This window comes from Triticum dicoccoides, chromosome 3A (genome assembly GCF_002162155.2).
Source record: "Triticum dicoccoides isolate Atlit2015 ecotype Zavitan chromosome 3A, WEW_v2.0, whole genome shotgun sequence".
NCBI lineage: Eukaryota > Viridiplantae > Streptophyta > Magnoliopsida > Poales > Poaceae > Triticum > Triticum dicoccoides.
The window spans coordinates 575,195,451-575,215,751 of NC_041384.1; positions in this window are offsets into that span (position 1 = coordinate 575,195,451).

Consider the following 20,301-nt stretch of genomic DNA (forward strand, 5'->3'; position numbering starts at 1 on the left):
TGCTAGTGTCTCCACTATTCCCAAAACTTTGTGTGATTTGCTAGATTTCCGTGATTTTGATGATTGCTCTCTAAACTTGCATCTTGCGGATTCCACTATTAAGAAACCTATGGGAAGACTGTCGGGACCCCGATTCTAAGTCACACCGATCTAGCATGTAACACCTCATATCACTTTGCGGCCTCACGAATGGTATTCCCACGGGTGTCACCTTACCATGCCCTGGGACCGTTTGCGCCTTTTGGCTCACATATATGATAGTGTCGCTAGCATCCATATGACAGAGAACCTGGGCCGACATGACTAGTCGTGAACCCAAAGTGGCACTAACTTACAGGGACATGCATACATGATTCAACATCGAGCATGTCGGTCAACAACGTGTGAATCCGGGTTGTAGCACTGGGCTAACAGGACTCCGGTGAACCGGGCTGTAGCAGGCTAGGCAGGACTCCAGATGTCACCGCGTGACATTTCCCCGAAGGGACAGACACAGGAACGAAGTGAATCACATGCTAGCCAGTCTAAGTGTTCCGGAGCAGTAGTGCTGGGCTAGCAGGACTCCAGATAAACCTGGCTGTAGCGGACTACCATGGCTCGGTGGAAGCACTAGACTACATTTCCCCATAAGAGAGGCTACCAAGGATAGACAACTAGGTTGTCGGATCCCACACATAGCAATACACGTTACACGTACGCATAACATGCAAGTATGTGTTGTACAACATGGCATCACAACATAACGCAAACTCATATAGATAAAGGCCTAGAAGAGCCACATAGCATAAATGCAAATAGAGGTCTCATGACCCATCATTCAGAGCATACAAGCAACGGAAGCATTACATGTCTGGGTACAGACAACTACAAAAGAAAAAGGCTGAGAAGTCTGACTATCTACAAGTCCCTCCCAAGGGTACAAGATCGTAGCTGAGGGTAACAAGCTCCTCGTCAAAGTCCAAGCGGTACTACTAGTGAGACATATGTCTCACCTGCAAAACATAAATAAAGCAAACATGAGTACAAAGGTACTCAGCAAGACTTACATCAGATCCTATCATACATGCATTTGTATCAAGAAGGTGATGTGGGGTTTAGTTGCAGCAAGCCAGCTTTGACTCAGTGGCTATCCTCTTCTACGACAACGAGAAACTTCTTTGAGGTGAGGCAGCGCACACGAGTCCACTAATCACCACATCAATACACTACTATGGATTCATCCCCGTCTCTCTACGAGAAGGCCATCCATAGCACTCACACTTGTCTTGAGCATTTTAGAGTATCCACTTTAAGTTGTCTATGAACCACGTAAGCATCCAAGAAGTCCATAACCGAGGACACGGCTATTCGAATAGATCATGATAACCCTGCAGGGGTGTACTTCTTCACACACGCTCTCACCACTTATCACCATATACACTTCATGTATCTCGTCAACCTTCAAGCGGAAGCCTGGCGAGTGTGTCGGCCACGACCTGACTAACCACACAAGACTCTAGTCCAGGTTTATCGCCTATTTGGGTTCCATCCGCAAGGAGATCCGGTCGGGGTTTCGCTCACGGCCCCAAACGATGTTTACAGGGTTCCCGAGCCCACCATCCGGGTGCCACTCGGTACACCGGGCCATGGTGCCTAGTCTATCCCAAGTCCACCCTGCCGGGTGCCACTCGGTAGAAAAATAGCACTACCTACAAACACCAGAAACTATTTGCAACTCCTGGACAGAGATCAAGGCGGTTAATAAGTCGAGAAAGATTGGAGCGCCCGGAGCCCGATGTGTGGTAGTAGCTAGTCATTGGACAACTTACACAGAACTCAGTTCTTAAGGACGGTCCCAATGAGACAACCCACCATGTACTCCTACATGGCCTCTCACCGCTACCTTTACCAAATCGTGTTCACGCGCTTAACTCTCAGCACCGGAACATATCGTAACACTCCAATTCATTCCCGATGAATCAAACCTGACACAACTCTAAGCAATAGCAGGATGGCATGGTAGGAACACAACATGGCTCAATCAACTCCTACACATGCTAGTGGGTTTTAACTATTTACTGTGGCAATGACAGGTCATGCAGAGGAATGGGTTCAACTACCGCAGCATAAAGTAGCAGTTGAATCGCTGTTGTCCTAATGCAATAAATGAGAGTAGGAGCGAGAGAGTAGGGTTGTATCAGAATGAACAAAGGGGTTTGCTTGCCTGGTAGATCAACAGGGGTCACTGCTCCTCAGACAGGTACTCTGGAGCACTCTCCGGAGCGGGACCCATCGACAGGAACGGTGTCGGAAATCAATACACAAGCATATGCAACAATATGATGCATGAACATGGCATGAAGATGTGATGTTGTTTGGGTTAATGCAACTAGCATTTATTTGCATGAAGTCCATTTGAAACAAAGTTTCAAATGCAACTCCAAAATAAGCCTTTATAAATGCCATTCATGTGTTTCCTCATATACAACATGTATAAGTTGGTTTGTCATGCATGAAAATGGTACAGATGGATAGATTGAATTTTTCTGATAATTTTCCATATATAAATTATTTCAATTTGAGCTACGGTTGAATTTCTATGAATTTTTGAAGTTTAGCTAATTTTCTGGAATTTCCAAAATAGAAATAATCCAGAACTCATTTATTGCGTCAGCACTGCGTCATGCCTGCGTCAGCAGGTCAATGGCGCTGACCAGGTCAAACCTGACGTGTGGGGTCCACACGCCAGTGTCACAGGTTAAACAGGGGGTTATTTCTAATTAAACTAAAAGATTAAGGCGCCAGGGCCCACTGTCACTGTCACTAATGGGGGAGGGGATTAGTCCTAAACTAATCTTGCCACGTCAGTGTCGCCGGATTAAGCACCGGTGACACATCTCACGGTGGAGGCTCGTCGGAGTTGCTCGGGCTCGCGCTATAGGCGGCGGTTTGCGACGCGGTTGGCCTCTACGGCTAGCTGGAGCTCGCGCGCACCTAATGGAGCAGGCATGGGGGGCTATGGTGGACTGTGGTGGCGGCAGCAGCAAGCTTGGCGGCGGCCGGAGCTCGGGTGAGCTCGGGGTCGAGGCTACGACGGCCGTGGCGATGCGGGGTTAGCACCTATGGCTTCTACACGGTGCGGCGAAAACATTGGGTGCATGCCCGGAACCAAGTGGTCACCGGAGTGTCACCAGCGTCGAGCTCGTGCGGCGGTGCGTCTCGGCTCCGGTGGAGGAGGCAGCTAGAGCTCGAAATCGGGCATGGAGTTAGGGGGTAAGTGAAGCAGGGGCTCACATGGAGTCAGTAGGGAGGCTCAGCAACCTCGGGGAGGACCAGACGGCGGCGTAACAACGATGGCGATCCGGTGGCCGTGCGCGGAGAAGACGGGTCGATGGCGAGGCAGCAGGGCGTCCGGCGGTGCGTGGCTCATCGGGGACGAAGAGAAGGTCGTAGCGGAGCTTGCAGACACGGAGAGAGGGCGAGGGGGAGGCGGTAGCTACGACGGCGACGAGCTGCAGCGACGGCAACGCTCGGGCGCGGGAGAAAGAGCGAGGGGGAGAGACAAAGGAAAGGGGATCGACTCGGGGAGAGAGTGAGAGAGGGTCGGGGGAGTACGCGGCGGCTCTAGAAGCCTCTCCCGCGTTGGCGGAAGCAGGAGGTGGCCACGACGTGTGGCCGCAGGCGCCGGGCACACGCCTCTCGTCCTCCTAGCGAGAGGAGAGGGATGACTGGCAGAGGCCTGGTGGGCTGGGCCAGCCTGCTGGGCCGCACAGTGCCAGGTCGTAGGTAAGGTCCAGGTAAGCGTTTCTCTATTTTTGTTTTCTTTTCTATTTTTCTGACATTTGTTTGGTTTAATAAAAATACTAAACCATTTTATTTTCTATGCCAATTTTTTTCAGGGGCTAGTGGTATTATTCCAGAGCTCCTCAACTACTGGCATAATTTTTGGACAATATTTTTTATATATAACAATATATATCCAAAGCAAATAATTACTGCATTAATTCCGAATGCCCAAAATAAATACTTATGAGCTCCTGAAAATGTTGGTTTGATTTTTATCTCTGTCCAATATTTTCAGAGAGCAACATGAGCATTTTCTTGGACCTTTTTGGAGCAATTTTTTTATCTGGGTCATTTCCAGAAATGATTCTGAGGGTTTCACAAATCCTCATTTCCAAATTAAATGGAATTTAAACATGATGCACAAATGACTAGCTAGTCTAGGTCATACCAGAACTAGGGATGTGACAACTCACCCCCACTCAAAAGAATCTCGTCCCGAGATTCAGGAGTTGTCGGAAAGAAAGTGGGGTACTCAAGTCGAAGACGATCTTCATGCTCCCAGGTAGCTTCTCTCTCGGAATGATGTGACCACTGAACCTTGAGAAACTTGATGTTATGACATCGAGTGACACGCTCTGCTTGATCCAGAATGCGGACGGGGTACTCTCGATAAGTGAGGTTATCTTGGAGATCAAGCGTTTCGTGGTCCACTCCGCGGATGGGATCCGAGAAGCAACGCCTGAGTTGAGAGACGTGGAAGACATCATGTACTCGGAAAAGATGTGGAGGTAGTTCCAACTGGTAGGCAACCTCTCCTTGTTTAGCGAGAATGCGAAAAGGACCAATGGAATGAGGAGCCAACTTTCCCTTGATACCGAATCAATGGGTACCCTTCAAAGGGTAACCCGAAGGTAAGCCTTGTCGCCAACTTCATAAGCCACTTCCTTATGACGGCGGTCATACTGGCTCTTTTGACGAGATTGGGCTGTTTTCAAGTTCTCACGAATGATGCGAACTTGTTCTTCTGCTTCCTGGATCATATCCGGTCCAAAGAATTGTCTTTCACCGGTTTCTGACCAGTTCAAAGGTGTTCGACATCTTCGTCCATGCAGAATCTCAAAAGGAGCTTTCTTGAGGCTGGATTGGTAGCTATTGTTATAAGCAAACTCGGCGTAAGGAAGACACTTCTCCCAATCCATACCGAATGAGATAACGCAAGCTCTGAGCATGTCTTCAAGAATTTGGTTGACCCTTTCCACCTGACCACTTGATTGAGGGTGGAAAGCGGTACTGAAGGAAAGATGGGTGCCCATGGCAGTTTGGAAACTCTCCCAGAAATGAGAAGTGAAAAGACTACCACGGTCTGAATTGATCTCTAGTGGAACACCATGAAGTGACACTATTCGAGAAATATATAAGTCAGCAAGCTGACTAGCAGTGATACTCTCTCGAACAGGTAGGAAGTGAGCCACTTTGGAAAGACGATCAATGACTATGAAGATAGCATTATTCCCTCTCTTGGTCCTGGGAAAGCCGATGATGAAGTCCATACCAACTTTATCCCATTTCCACTCAAGAATAGCTAAAGGCTGAAGGGTGCCAGCAGGCCTTTGATGTTCTGCCTTAACGCGACGACAAACATCACAGTTAGCAATGAACTCGGCGATTTCTCTCTTCATCCTAGTCCACCAGAACCTCTGGTGTAGGTCCTGATACATTTTAGTACTATCGGGATGAATCATGAGAGGAGATTCATGCGCCTCCTTAAGGATTAATTGTCGAAGATGTTGATTCTTGGGAACCACCAAGCGACTCTCAAAGAAAACAACACCATGATCATCTATAGAGAAACTACCACCAACTCCCTTGTTAAAGTTTCTCTTGATCCGGGAAATTCTCGTATCCTGCTTCTGAGCAGAGATGATCTGATCCACAAGAGTAGGTTTCGCCACCAAGGTAGAAAGGAATCCGTGAGGAGCAATGTGAAGGTTGAGCTTACATAACTCCTCATGGAGAAGTGGTTGGCTCTGTTGCAACATGAGATTGTTGCAATAGGACTTACAACTTAGTGCATCAGCCATGACATTTCCCTTGCCTGGGGTGTAGGTAATCCCTAAGTCGTAATCTGAGATCAACTCCAACCAACGCCTTTTCCTAAGGTTCAAATCTGGTTGGGTGAAGATATACTTGAGACTCTGGTGATCGGTGTAAATCTCGCAACGCTTACCAAGAAGGTAATGTCGCCAGGTCTTAAGTGCATAGACTATGACTGCAAGCTCTAGATCATGTGTAGGATAATTCTCCTCATGTGGATGCAACTGTCGAGATGCATAGGCAATCACATGGCGATCTTGCATAAGAATGCAACCTAGTCCCTATCGTGAGGCATCACAATAGATAACAAAGTCCTTAGTGAAATCCGGTGGCACAAGTATGGGAGCAGAAGTCAGGTGTCTTTTCAGTTCTTGAAAACTGTACTCACATTGTGGGGACCACTCAAACTTTTTATCTTTCTTGAGAAGTTTCGTGAGAGGGTTGGCCACTTTGGAGAAGTTCTCAACGAAGCGGCGACAATAACTGGCTAGGCCAAGGAAACTCCTAACTTGCTTAACCATTTCAGGCAGAGTCCAATCAAGAACGGCCTGAACTCTCTCGGGATTGACAGCAATGCCCTTACGAGATATCACGTGGCCCAGGTAGGTCACTTCTGGCAACCAAAATTCACACTTGGAGAACTTGGCATAAAGGCGGTGCTCTCTGAGTTTTTCTAACACAAGTCTGAGATGTTCGGCATGCTCTTCCTCGTTCTTCGAGTAGATAAGAATATCATCGAGGTAAACCACGATGAACTTATCTAAGTACTCCATGAAGATTGAGTTCATCAAGCGAGATAATGTAGCTAGAGCATTGGTTAGACCAAAGGACATGACGGTGTACTCGTACTGTCCATAACGAGTGACAAAAGCCGTCTTAGGAATGTCCCCATTTCTGATCTTGATTTGATGGTAGCCTAACCTCAAATCCATCTTGGAAAAGGCCGAGGATCCAACGAGCTGATCATACAGATTGTTGATCCTGGGGAGCGGATGCTTGTTCTTTATCGTGACCAAATTAACGGGACGATAATCTACAACCATTCGGTCCGTTCCATCCTTCTTCTTGACGAAGAGGACGGGGCAAGCCTAGGGAGAAGAACTAGGACGGATGAAACCCTTTTGCAAGGATTCATCGAGTTGTTTCTTAAGCTCAGCTAGTTCTAAGGGTGCCATCTTGTAAGGTCTCCTAGAGATTGGAGTGGTTCCTGTGATAAGATCTATGACAAACTCTACATCTCTGTCAGGTGGAATACCTGGCAGTTCCTCTGGAAAGACATCCGAGAAGTCACAGACTACCGGGATATCTTCAAGGTCAGGAAGAGGGTTGGCATTAAGAGAATAGAGTTGGCGCTTTGCAACTCTAGTGGAGACAGTGACTATCTTGCCAGATGGGTGTGTAAGCTGAACAGACCTAGTGAAACAATCAATTTTGGCATGATGAGCTATCATCCAGTCCATACCCAAGATGATGTTAATATCTGAAGACTTGAGGGCTACAAATGATGCAAGGAATACAAGTCTGTCAACAAGGATTTCATTACCATGGCTTATTCTGGTAGTTTGCCATCTAGACCTTGGGGTTTGGATTTCATGTAGAGTTGGCATATCACAAAATGACATGTCGTGCAAACGAGCATAGCCTTCAGAGATGAAGGAGCGGGATGCTCCGGTATCGAACAGAACCGAAGCTGAATGACAGTTGACAAGGAGTGTACCAAGAACAACATCTGGATCATCATGAGTGTCTTTAGCTGAGACGTGATGCACACATCCACGTTCAGTGGGAGCTGACTTGACACTGATCATCTTACGTGATGGCTTACCACGGCCAACAGACTTCTCAGACGGGGGTGGAGCATAATTGGTTTGAGAGCAGTAACGTGCATAGTGTCCTGGCTCTCCGCATGTGAAACAAGTCCATGAAGTAGGACGTGGACCCGCTTTGACAAGCGGTCTACCAATAGGCCTGGGTGGAGCATGTAACTGAATTGGGTAAGGTGCCACACAAGAAGGCCTCGGTGTATAACTGGGTGGAAGAGCGGAGTTCGGAACCCAAATCCGGCGCTTCTGCGAAGTAGAACCGAAGGAAGAACCCAAACCACGGGTATGCTTACGAGACTCCTCATAAGTGAGTTGAGCTGTCTCTACATTAATGGCCTTATTCACAAGAGCCTGGAATGTATTGCAATGATGCAAGTGGAGATCACGACGCAACTTGGGGTTGAGACCCTTCCGGAACCTAGCCTGCTTCTTGGCGTCCGTGGACACCTCTTCTGTAGCATAGCGGGCGAGGATCTCAAACTCTCTACTATAAGCATCAACAACCATCTTATCCTGGGTGAAACTACAGAACTCTTCTCTCTTGTGATCAATGAGAGCTAGAGGGATGTGATGCTCGCGAAAAGCCTCAGTGAAATCTCTCCAGGTGGTTATCTGGCCAGTTGGAAGCATAGCCTCATAGTTCTGCCACCAAATACTAGCAGGACCTTCCAGGTGATAAGCAGCATAGGTGACCTTGTCACTTTCAGCTACGTTCGTAGAATGCGGCTTGTGAGTGATACTACGAAGCCAGTCACCGGCATCGAGTGGCTCAATGGAATGATGGAAGGTAGGTGGTTTCAAACCAATGAAGTCATATATGGTCGCTGACTCTTTGCACTGAGGTGCGGTGTTCTCCTCAATACGTGCTAACAAATAGTTAGACTCACGCTTGTTCTTCTCCATCTCTAACATGAACTCTGCCAACGAAGACTGGTCGGGAGGATCCTCATCCCTACCATCTCCGTGGTTCCGGCTACGAGCAACAGAACTTCGGTTAACCGGCAACATCCTGAAGAACGAAACCAAGGAAAACAAGGATGAATTCAGCATCAAATAAAGAATGCAGAAGGTAGCACAAGGATTTAGTATCTCTCGAACTCCTAGGACAATTCCGGCAGCATAACGGCAGTAAAATGCTCAAAGTGAGACATTCTGCAAAAGATGGGGTAGTACCAAACTCAACATCATCACTCAAGGTTCTGAGATATTACTAAACAGGCTACACCGGAGGTACTCGAAACTAGAATATGACTCTGATCAACCAATCCTAAGAGACTATGGAGTAGTAACACGTGATCCTGATAGACAAAAGAGGAAGCCTAGTCCTTAACCCCATAGGAAAGATAGGATGACTCAGATCAGAAGGCATGAGGTATAAGGGGTAAAAAGAGCCTTACGTTCCCTTCCACAATCAATTCCCCTATATAGCTAAAGAATTTCTAGATCAGACTTCGACCAGGTTGGCTTGGTAATCCTACAGGCAGTCAGGCTCTGATACCAAAGCTGTCGGGACCCTGATTCTAAGTCACACCAATCTAGCATGTAACACCTCATATCACTTTGCGGCCTCACGCACGGTATTCCCACAGGTGTCACCTTACCATGCCCCGGGACCGTTTGCGCCTTTTGGCTCACGTATATGATAGTGTCGCTAGCATCCATATGACAGAGAACCCGGGCCGACATGACTAGTCATGAACCCAAAGTGGCACTAACTTACAAGGACAGGCATACATGATTCAACATCGAGCATGTCGGTCAGCAGCGTGCGAATCCGGGCTGTAGCACTGGGCTAACAGGACTCCGGTGAACCGGGCTGTAGCAGGCTAGGCAGGACTCCAGATGTCACCGCGTGACATTTCCCCGAAGGGACAGACACAAGAACGAAGTGAATCACATGCTGGCCAGTCTAAGTGTTCCGGAGCAGTAGTGCTGGGCTAGCAGGCTCCGGGTAAACCGGGCTGTAGCGGACTACCATGGCTCGGTGGAAGCACTAGAATACATTTCCCCATAAGAGAGGCTACCAAGGATAGACAACTAGGTTGTCGGATCCCACACATAACAATACACGTTACACGTACGCATAACATGCAAGTATGTGTTGTACAACATGGCATCACAACATAACGCAAACTCATATAGATAAAGGCCCAGAAGAGCCACATAGCATAAATACAAACAGAGGTCTCATGACCCATCATTCAGAGCATACAAGCAAGGGAAGCATTACATGTCTGGGTACAGACAACTACAAAAGAAAAAGGCTGAGAAGCCTGACTATCTACAAGTCCCTCCCAAGGGTACAAGATCGTAGCTGAGGTAAGAAGCTACTCGTCGAAGTCCAAGCGGTACTACTAGTGAGACAGATGTCTCACCCGCAAAACATAAATAAAGCAAACATGAGTACAAAGGTACTCAGCAAGACTTACATCAGATCCTATCATACATGCATTTGTATCAAGAAGGTAATGTGGGGTTTAGTTGCAGCAAGCCAGCTTTGACTCAGTGGCTATCCTGTTCTACGACAACGAGAAACTTCTTCGAGGTGAGGGAGCGCACACGAGTCCACTAATCACCACATCAATACACTACTATGGATTCATCCCCGTCTCTCTACGAGAAGGCCATCCATAGCACTCACACTTGTCTTGAGCATTTTAGAGTATCCACTTTAAGTTGTATATGTACCACGTAAGCATCCAAGAAGTCCATAACCGAGGACACGACTATTCGAATAGATCATGATAACCCTGCAGGGGTGTACTTCTTCACACACGCTCTCACCACTTATCACCATATACACGTTATGTATCTCGGCAACCTTCAAGCGGAAGCCTGGCGAGGGTGTCGGCCACGACCTGACTAACCACACAAGACTCTAGTCCAGGTTTATCGCCTATTCGGGTTCCATCCGCAAGGAGATCCTGCCGAGGTTTCGCTCACGACCCCAAACGATGTGTACAGGGTTCCCGAGCCCACCATCTGGGTGCCACTCGGTACACCGGGCCACGGTGCCTAGTCTGTCCCAAGTCCACCTTGTCGGGTGCCACTCGGTAGAAAAATAGCACTACCTACAAACACCAGAAACTATTTGCAACTCCTGGACAGAGATCAAGGCGGTTAATAAGTCGAGAGAGCTTCGAGCGCCCAGAGCCCGTTGTGTGGTAGTAGCTAGTCATTGGACAACTTACACAGAACTCAGTTCTTAAGGACGGTCCCAATGAGACAACCCACCATGTACTCCTACATGGCCTCTCACCGCTACCTTTACCAACTCGTGTTCACGCGCTTAACTCTTAGCACCGGAACATATCGTAACACTCCAATTCATTCCCGATGAATCAGACCTGACACAACTCTAAGCAATAGCAGGCATGGCATGGTAGGAACACAACATGGCTCAATCAACTCCTACACATGCTAGTGGGTTTTAACTATTTACTGTGGCAATGACAGGTCATGCAGAGGAATGGGTTCAACTACCGCAACATAAAGTAGCAGTTGAATCATTGTTGTCCTAATGCAATAAATGAGAGAAGGAGTGAGAGAGTAGGGTTGTATCGGAATGAACAAGGGGGTTTGCTTGCCTGGTAGATCAACAGGGGTCACTGCTCCTCAGACAGGTACTCTGGAGCACTCTCCGGAGCGGGACCTATCGACAGGAATGGTGTCGGAAATCAATACACAAACATATGCAACAATATGATGCATGAACATGGCATGAAGATGTGATGTTGTTTGGGTTAATGCAACTAGCATTTATTTGCATGAAGTCCATTTGAAACAAAGTTTCAAATGCAACTCCAAAATAAGCCTTTATAAATAACATTCATGTGTTTCCTCATATACATCATGTATAAGTTGGTTTGTCATGCATGAAAATGGTACAGATGGATAGATTGAATTTTTCTGATAATTTTTCATATATAAATTATTTCAATCTGAGCTACGGTTGAATTTCTATGAATTTTTGAAGTTTAGCTAATTTTCTGGAATTTCCAAAATAGAAATAATCCAGAATTCATTTATTGCGTCAGCACTGCGTCATGCCTGCGTCAGCAGGTTAACGACGCTGACCAGGTCAAACCTGACGTGTGGGGTCCACACGTCAGTATCACAGGTTAAACAGGGGGTTATTTCTAATTAAACTAAAAGATTAAGGCGCCAGGGCCCACTGTTAGTGTCACTAATTAGGGGGGGGGGGATTAGTCCTAAACTAATCTTGCCACGTCAGCGTCGCTGGATTAAGCACAGGCGACCACATCTCGCGGTGGAGGCTCGCCGGAGTTGCTCGGGCTCGCGCTACAGGCGGCGGTTTGCGACGCGGTTGGCCTCTACGGCTAGCTGGAGCTCGCGCGCACCTAATGGAGCAGGCATGGGGGGCTATGGTGGCCTGTGGTGGCGGCAGCAGCAAGCTTGGCGGCGGCCGGAGCTCAGGTGAGCTCGGGGTCGAGGCTACAACGGCTATGGCAATGCGGGGTTAGCACCTATGGCTTCTACGCGGTGCGGCGAAAACATTGGGTGCATGCCCGGAACCAAGTGGTCACCGTAGTGTCGCCGGCATCGAGCTCTTGTGGCGGTGCGTCTCGGCTCCGGTGGAGGAGGCAGCTAGAGCTCAAAATCGGGCATGGAGTTAGGGGTAAGCGAAGCAGGGGCTCACATGGAGTCGGTAGGGAGGCTGAGCAAGCTCGGGGAGGACCAGACGGCGGCGTAACGGCGATGGCGATCCGGCGGCCGTGCACGGAGAAGACGGGTCGATGGCGAGGCAGCAGGGCATCTGGCGGTGCGTGGCTCATCGGGGACGAAGAGGAGGTCGTAGCGGAGCTTGCAGACACGGAGAGAGGGCGAGGGGGAGGCGGTAGCTATGACGGCGACGAGCTGCAGCGACGGCAGCGCTTAGGCGCGGGAGAAAGAGCGAGGGGGAGAGACAGAGGAAAGGGGATCGACTCGGGGAGAGAGTGAGAGAGGGTCGGGGGAGTACGCGGTGGCTCCAGGAGCCTCTCCCGCGTCGGCGGAAGCAGGAGGTGGCCACGGCGTGTGGCCGCAGGCGCCGGGCACGCGCCTCTCGTCCTCCTGGCGAGAGGAGAGGGATGACTGGCAGAGGCCTGGTGGGCTGGGCCGGCCTGCTGGGCCGCACAGTGCCAGGCCGTAGGTAAGGTCCAGGTAAGCGTTTCTCTATTTTTGTTTTCTTTTCTATTTTTCTGACATTTGTTTGGTTTAATAAAAATACTACACCATTTTATTTTCTATGCCAATTTTTTCAAGGGCTAGTGGTATTATTCCAGAGCTCCTCAACTACTGGCATAATTTTTGGATAATATTATATATATATAACAATACATATCCAAAGCAAATAATTACTGCATTAATTCCGAATGCCCAAAATAAATACTTATGAGCTCCTGAAAATGTTAGTTTGATTTTTATCTCTGTCCAATATTTTCAGAGAGAAACATGAGCATTTTCTTGGACCTTTTTGGAGCAATTTTTTTATCTGGTTCATTTCCAGAAATGATTCTGAGGGTTTCACAAATCCTCATTTCAAAATTAAATGGAATTTAGACATGATGCACAAATGACTAGCTAGTCTAGGTCATACCAGTACTAGGGATGTGACAAAGAATTAATGATGTTCTTATTGTTGCAAATAGGAATTATGTGCCCGTAGATTTTATCGTTCTTGATATAGATTACAATCCTTCTTGCCCTATTATTATCGGTAGACCTTTCCTTATAACGGTTGGTGCAATTATCGATATGAAGGAAGGGAATATTAGATTTCAATTTCCATTAAAAAAGGGCATGTAACACTTCCCTAGAAAGAAAATAAAATTACCATATGAATCTATCATGAGAGCCAGTTATGGATTGCCTATCAAAGATGGCAATACCTAGATCTATTCTTGCTTGTTATGCCTAGCTAGGGGCGTTAAACGATAGCGCTTGTTGGGAGGCAACCCAATTTTATTTTTATTCCTTGCTTTTTGCTCCTGTTTAGTAATAAATAAATTATTTAGCCTCTGTTTTGTTTGTGTTTTTTGTGTTTAATTACTGTTTGTGCCAAGTAGAACCGTTGGGAAGACTTGGGGAAAGTCTTGTTGAACTTGCTGTAAAAACAGAAACTTTAGCGCTCACGAGAAATGCTGTCATTTTTATTTGAAGAGTGCTATTTAGTTAATTCTTTTTGCAGATGATTAATAGATAAATTCCTCACGCCCATCAGTTTATTTTAGAATTTTTGGGGTTCCAGATCTTGTGCTAGCTACAGATTACTATAGACTGTTCTGTTTTTGACAGATTATGTTTTTCGTGTGTTGTTTGCTTATTTTAATGAATCTATGGGTAATAAAATAGTTTATAAACCATAGAGAAGTTGGAATACAGTAGGTATAACACCCATATAAATAAAGAATGAGTTCATTACAGTACCTTGAAGTGGTCTTTTGTTTTCTTTCGCTAAAGGAGCTCACGAGATTTTCTACTTTAAGTTTTGTGTTGTGAAGTTTTCAAGTTTTGGGTAAAGATTTGATGGATTATGAAACAAGGAGTGGCAAGAGCCTAATCTTGGGGATGCCCATGGCACCCCCAAGATAATCTAAGGACACCTAAAAGCCAAAGCTTGGGGATGCCCCGGAAGGCATCCCCTCTTTCGTCTACTTCTATCGGTAACTTTACTTGGAGCTATATTTTGTTTCACCACATGATATGTGTTTTGCTTGGAGCGTCTTTTATAATTTGAGTCTTTGCTTGTTAGTTTACCACAATCATTCTTGCTGTACACACCTTTTGAGAGAGCCATACATAATTTGGAATTTGATAGAATACTCTATGTGCTTCACTTATATCTTTTGAGTTATATAATTTTGCTCTAGTGCTTCACTTATATATTTTAGAGCACGGTGGTGGATTTGTTTTATAGAAACTATTGATCCCTCATGCTTCACTTAGATTATTTTGAGAGTCTTAATAGCATGGTAAATTGCTTAATGATAATATGCTTGGTATTCAAGATTTGTAAAACTTTCTTTTGAGTGCGTTGAATACTAAGAAAAAAATTGATGCTTGATAATTGTTTTGAGATATGAGGATGGTGATATTAGAGTCATGCTAGTTGATTAGTTGTGAATTTGAGAAATGCTTGTGTTAAAGTTTGTGATTCCCGTAGCATGCACGCATGGTGAACCGTTATGTGATGAAGTCGGAGCATGATTTATTTATTGATTGTCTTCCTTATGAGTGGCGGTCGGGGACGAGCGATGGTCTTTTCCTACCAATCTATCCCCCTAGGAACATGCGCGTAATACTTTGCTTTGATAACTTCTAGATTTTTGCAATAAGTATATGAGTTCTTTATGACTAATGTTGAGTCCATGGATTATACGCACTTTCCTTGCTTCCACCATTGCTAGACTCTCTAATACCGCGCACTTTTTCGCCGGTATCATACACCCACCAAATACCTTCCTCAAAACAGCCACCATACCTACCTATCATGGCATTTCCATAGCCATTCCGAGATATATTGCCATGCAACTTTCCACTGTTCTGTTCATTATGACAAGCTCCATCATTGTCATATTGCTAGCATGATCATGTAGTTAACATCATATTTGTGGCAAAGCCACCTTTCATAATTCTTTCATACATGTCACTCTTGATTCATTGCATATCCCGGTACACCACCGGAGGCATTCATATAGTGTCATATTTTGTTCTAAGTATTGAGTTGTAATTGTTGAGTAGTAAGACAAATAAAAAGTGTGATGATCATCATTTTTAGAGCATTGTCCCAAGTGAGGAAAGGATGATGGAGACTATGATTCCCCCACAAGTCGGGATGAGACTCCAGACGAAAAAAAGAGGCCATAAAAAAGAGAAGGCCCAATAAAAAATGAGAGAAAAAGAGAGAAGGGACAATGTTACTATCCTTTTACCACACTTGTGCTTCAAAGTAGCACCATGATCTTCATGATAGAGAGTCTCTCATTCTGTCACTTTCATATACTAGTGGGAATTTTTCATTATAGAACTTGGCTTGTATATTCCAATGATGGGCTTCCTCAAAATGCCCTAGGTCTTCGTGAGCAAGCGAGTTGGATGCACACCCACTTAGTTTCTTTTGTTGAGCTTTCATATACTTATAGCTCTAGTGCATCCGTTGCATGGCAATCCCTACTCACTCACATTGATATCTATTGATGGGCATCTCCATAGCTCGTTGATACGCCTAGTTGATGTGAGACTATCTTCCCCTCTTTTTGTCTTCTCCACAACCACCATTCTATTCCACATATAGTGCTATATCCATGGCTCACGCTCATGTATTGCGTGAAGATCGAAAAAGTTTAGAAAATGTCAAAAGTATGAAACAATTGTTTGGCTTGTCATCGGGGTTGTGCATGATTTAAATACTTTGTGTGGTGAAGATAGAGCATAGCCAGACTATATGATTTTGTAGGGATAGCTTTCTTTGGCCATGTTATTTTGAGAAGACATAATTGCTTTGTTAGTATGCTTGAAGTATTATTATTTTTATGTCAACATGAACTTTTGTCTTGAATCTTTTGAATCTGAATATTCATACCACAATTAAGAATAATTACATTGAAATTATTCCAAGTAGCACTCCGCATCAAAAATTCTGTTTTTATCATTTACCTACTCGAGGTAGAGCAGGAATTAAGCTTGGGGATGCTTGATACGTCTCCAACGTATCTATAATTTTTGATTGCTCCATGCTATATTATCTACTGTTTTGGACATTATTGGGCTTTATTATTCACTTTTATATTATTTTTGGGACTAACCTATTAACCGGAGGCCCAGCCCAGAATTGCTATTTTTTTGCCTGTTTTACGAAGAAAGGAATATCAAACGGAGTCCAAACGGAATGAAACCTTCGGGAACGTGATTTTCTTACCGAATACATCTCAGGAGACTTGGACCCTACGTCAAGGCACGTAACAGGAGGCCACGAGGTAGGGGGAGCGCCCTACCCTACCAGGCGCGCCCCCACCCTCGTGGGCCTCCTGTTGCTCCACCGACGTACTTCTTCCTCCTATATATACCCACGTACCCCCAAACGATCAGATACGGAGCCAAAAACATAATTCCACCGCCGCAACTTTCTGTATCCACGACATCCTATCTTGGGGCCTATTCCGGAGCTCCACCAGAGGGGGCATCGATCACCGAGGGCTTCTACATCATCATCCAAGCCCCTCCGATGAAGTGTGAGTAGTTTACTTCAGACCTACGGGTCCATAGTTAGTAGCTAGATGACTTCTTCTCTCTTTTTGGATCTCAATACAATGTTCTCCCCCTCTCTTGTGGAGATCTATTCGATGTAATCTTCTTTTTGCGGTGTGTTTGTTGAGATCGATGAATTGTGGGTTTATGATCAAGTCTATCTATGAATAATATTTGAATCTTCTCTGAATTCTTTTATGTATGATTGGTTATCTTTGCAAGTCTCTTCGAATTATCAGTTTGGTTTGGCCTACAAGATTGGTTGTTCTTGCCATGGGAGAAGTGCTTAGCTTTGGGTTCGATCTTGCGGTGTCCTTTCCCAGTGAAAGAAGGGGCAACAAGGCACGTATTGTATTGTTGCCATCGAGGATAACAAGATGGGGTTTTTATCATATTGCATGAAACTATCCCTCTACATCATGTCATCTTGCTTAAGGCGTTACTCTGTTTTTAACTTAATACTCTAGATGCATGCTGGATAGCGGTCGATGAGTGGAGTAATGGTAGTAGATGCAGGCAGGAGTCGGTCTACTTGTCTCGGACGTGATGCCTATATACATGATCATACCTAGATATTCTCATAACTATGCTCAATTCTGTCAATTGCTCAACAGTAATTTGTTCACCCATCGTAGAATACTTATGCACTTGAGAGAAGCCACTAGTGAAACCTATGGCCCCCGGGTCTCTTTCTCATCATATCAATCTCCATCACTTTATTATTGCTTTTGCTTTTACTTTTTACTTTGCATCTCTATACCAAAAATATTATTTATCATCTCTATCAGATCTCACTTTCGTAAGTGACCGTGAAGGGATTGACAACCCCTAAGCGTGTTGGTTGCGTTGAGCTATTATTTTTGTGTAGGTACGAGGGACTCGCGCGTAGCCTCCTACTGGATTGATACCTTGGTTCTCAAAAACTGAGGGAAATACTTACGCTACTTTGCTGCATCATCCTCTCCTCTTCGGGGAAATCCAACGCAGTGCTCAAGAGGTAGCAGTAGGTCGGTTGCATCAAGGGATAAATTGATGACCCACAAGTATATGGGATCTGTCATAGTCCTTTCGATAAGTAAGAGTGTCGAACCCAACAAGGAGCAGAAGGAAATGATAAACAGTTTTCAGCAAGGTATTCTCTGCAAGCACTGAAATTATAGGTAATAGATAGTTTTGTGATAAGATAATTTGTAACGAGCAACAAGTAACAAAAGTAAATAAAGTGCAACAAAGTGGCCCAATCCTTTTTGGAGCAAAGGACAAGCCTGGACAAACTCTTATATAGAGAAAAGAGCTCCCGAGGACACATGGGAATTATCGTCAAGCTAGTTTTCATCATGTTTTATGTTTCACATTCGGTACTTTGTTAATTTGGTATGTGGGTGGACCAGTGCTTGGGTACTGTCCTTACTTGGACAAGCATCCCACTTATGATTAACCTCTATTGCAAGCATCCGCAACTACAACAAAAGTATTAAGGTAAACCTAACCATAGCATGAAACATATGGATCCAAATCAGCCCCTTACGAAGCAACGCATAAACTAGGGTTTAAGATTTTGTCACTCTAGCAACCCATCATCTAGTTATTACTTCCCAATGCCTTCCTCTAGGCCCAAATAATGGTGAAGTGTCATGTAGTCGACGTTCACATAACTCCACTAGAGGAAAGACAACATACATCTCATCAAAATATCGAACGAATACCAAATTCACATGACTACTAATAGCAAGACTTCTCCCATGTCCTCAGGAACAAATGTAACTACTCACAAAGCATATTCATGTTCATAATCAGAGGGTTATTAACATGCATATAGGATCTGAACATATGATCTTCCACCAAATAAACCAACTAGCATCAACTACAAGGAGTAATCAACACTACTAGCAACCTACAGGTACCAATCCCAGACTTAGAGACAAGAATTGGATACAAGAGATGAACTAGGGTTTGAGAGGAGATGGTGTTGGTGAAGATGTTGATGGAGATTGGCCCCCTCCCGATGAGAGGAGCATTGGTGATGACGATGGTGATGATTTCCCCCTCCCGTAGGGAAGTTTCCCCGGCAGAACAGCTCTGCCAGAGCCCTAGATTGGTTCCGCCAAGGTTCCGCCTCGTGGCGGCGGAGTCTCGTCCCGAAAGCTTGCTTATGATTTTTTCCTGAACGAAAGACTCCATATAGCAGAAGATGGGCATCGGAGGGCCACCAGGGGGCCCATGAGGCAGGGGGCGCGCCCAGGGGGGTAGGGCGCGCCCCCACCCTCGTGGCTAGTGAGTGGCCCCCCTCTGGTACTTCTTGCGCTCAGTATTTTTTATATATTTTGAAAATAACTTCCGTGAAGTTTCAGGACTTTTGGGGCTGTGCAGAATAGGTCTCTAATATTTGCTCCTTTTCCAGCCCAGAATCCTAGCTGCCGGCATTCTCCCTCTTTATGTGAACCTTGTAAAATAAGAGAGAATAGGCATAAGTATTGTGACATAATGTGTAATAACAGCCCATAATGCAATAAATATCGATATAAAATCATGATGCAAAATGGACGTATCAACTCCCCCAAGCTTAGACCTCACTTGTCCTCAAGGGAAAGCCGAAATCGAAAAATATGTCCACATGTTTAGAGATAGAGGTGCCGATAAAAATAAAATACGGAGATGAGGGCATCATGATCATTCTTAGAACAGCAGCTTATATAATTATTGTCATATGATCTCTTATGCTAGAGTAATAATTCAATCACAATTTCAATTGTGAATCATAAAATTCATTGAAAACTAACAAACTATAATCTCAGTCATTGGAGCAATTGCAATTTATCATAACATAGGAAAGAGTCAATATAAGAGGTTTTCAGCAAGTCCACATACTCAACTATCATATAGTCTTTCACAATTGCTAACACTCATGCAATATTTATGGGTATGAAGTCTTAATCGGACACAGAGAAAGATAGGGGCTTATAGTTTTGCCTCCCAATGTTTTACCTCAAGGGTAATGTCAACAATAATAGTTCATCAAAACTCACATCCAATTAGCCATATATACCAGGATCTTTCCAACATATTGTGCTTGCCAAAAGATAAAATGTAAAAAGGAAAGGTGAAGATCACCATGACTCTTATGTAAGGTGGGAGATAAAAGTAAAAGATAGGCCCTTCGTAGAGGGAAGCAGAGGTTGTCAGGTGCTTTTATGGTTGGATGCACAAAATCTTAATGCGAAAGAACGTCACTTTATATTGCCACTTGTGATATGGACCTTTATTATGCAGTTCGTCGCTTTTATTTCTTCCATATCACAAGATCGTATAAAGCTTATTTTCTCCCACACTAATAAGTCATACATATTTAGAGAGCAATTTTTATTCCTTG